The following is a 1,984-nucleotide window of genomic DNA, read 5'->3' as shown; positions in this document are numbered from 1 at the left end:
TTCAACATCGCCCGAAGAGGGCAAGTCAGCCGAACTGCTATGCCTTCAGGTCACCCCTGCAAGGCCCCCAAGTTTGGCCAAGGGGCTAGCCAGCCTGCCTCCTGGAGCCGGTCAGGCATCATGGGAGCGGTTCTGGTTCACCCCCTGTCCTTGCTGACTTAGATTGGACACCAAGAAGGTCTCCTGCCTACCCACCCCACACTTCTACTGCCACAAGGGGAGGTCAGCCTAGCGCTTGGCCTTCCCTGCACCTAAAAAGGTTCTGAAGCCCTGTTGCAAGTCTATTAAAAAGAGGCCATAACCCATAGGGGAAAGATGCACTCCATCACCACGGTAAAGAGCAGGCTGCCCAAAACAAATTCCAGGATGATGGATAGCCGCTCCCCCGAGCTCCGTGACGACCCTGCCCAGGTAGGCATTGACTCTTTTGTGGGCAACGTCTATTCTTCTAATGCTGTGCGCCCACCTCCAAACCCTCCTAGGCAGCATATCAGACCACAGGATAGTGACCCCGGGGAACCGACTAACTAGCGTTGTAAAGTCCCTGCAGGCCTGGAGCCTGAAGGACATAGACGTCCTCTGGCCCAAGTTATTCTCACCTAAGTGGACAATAATTACCTGGGGCAGGGGATTAAGTGCAATAAAATCCAAAAAGGCTGGGAAAAACTGACTCCAACGCATACCCCTCTTGGCCAGCCAATCAATGTGTGCAACATCACCCAGCTCCAACTGGATGACACGATGTGCTTCCGGGCCCCAAAAACTATGGAATGTCCACAGATCAGGACCCTGGCTGGGCACCTCCCTTGCGGACCCGTTGAAAGAAAAGCACATTGTGAGCTGAACTCACTTAACACCCACTTAGAATAGCCCATGGTTAAAAAGGTATAACCAATTCCCTCAACCTTGTGAGGAATACACATTGCCCCACCCAAATGGGTCTGGGCAAACACTTGCGTGGCCAGTAACCTGGTCATCACAAACACATCGCCCCATCCAAAACAGGACTGGGGGCAAACACGATCCAGGCCAGAGCCTGATCAACAGGGGTCCTTATAGACCAAAGGCGGCACCTTTGCGCCTACGTGGCACATTGCGCCTACGTGGCACAGCACCTTGGGGTAAATGCAACTGCCCCCCAGGCTCACCCAGGGAGTCACGGCCTATACTAACAGGCCTAGTGTTAACGAACGTAGCATTTAAACACACCAGAGCGCCCTCTGCTGATGCGCTTGATGTCCTGGGGCAAAAAACCAATGTGAGCCGCTGCTGATGCTGCCCCAATTCTAAACGAATGAAGCCTGGATAGTTCTGGCCTCAAACCCAAGTAAGCCAGCGCCCTTTTAAAAATGGCCCGAAACTGATAAATCATGAGGGGGGAACGATCCAAATGTCGAATTAGCGGGCCCGCTCCGAAAGGAGCCAACAATGAATACTGTTCCATGGCAGGTACAGGGCAAAGGTACCACATAGGAGCCCGTTTAAGCTGCATTCACTGCCCACGCCCCGTCTGGTCAGTCTTGGACACCTTCAAATGAAGGGACAAAATCCCCCCCCCCCCCACTCTCAAGGAATGGAGGCAGGGCACCCATTAGGTGGGTTAATAATAGCAAAGACACTAGCCTTGGCAAAGGCCTTCACATCTGGGCCTATCTGCACAGGGCTACTGCACCTGGTAAATGTGCAGCAGCACTGCCGTGCCTGTTAAGCAGGTTACTAAAGGCATCACCCCACTTATGAGGAGTAGGGACAGCACACCCATTAGGCGGGGTTGGTAACAGAACACCCTCCAACTCTTGAGGCATAGAGGCAGCGCACCCACATTAGGTGAGTTAATAATTGCAAAGACTCTAGCCTTAACCAGGCCCTTGCATCCGTGCCTATCCGCACAGGGCTACCACACCTGATATTAAACACGTAGCAACCTCGCTGGGGGAGATGCCTCCCACTAAAGGGGGCTAAAACTTCATGGTGATCCCTGTCC

The sequence above is a fragment of the Tiliqua scincoides genome, chromosome 1 (genome assembly GCF_035046505.1).
Source record: "Tiliqua scincoides isolate rTilSci1 chromosome 1, rTilSci1.hap2, whole genome shotgun sequence".
In the NCBI taxonomy this organism is placed as follows: Eukaryota; Metazoa; Chordata; class Lepidosauria; order Squamata; family Scincidae; genus Tiliqua; species Tiliqua scincoides.
The sequence above is the reverse complement of the archived record's forward strand: the minus strand, read 5'-3'. Positions refer to the sequence as shown.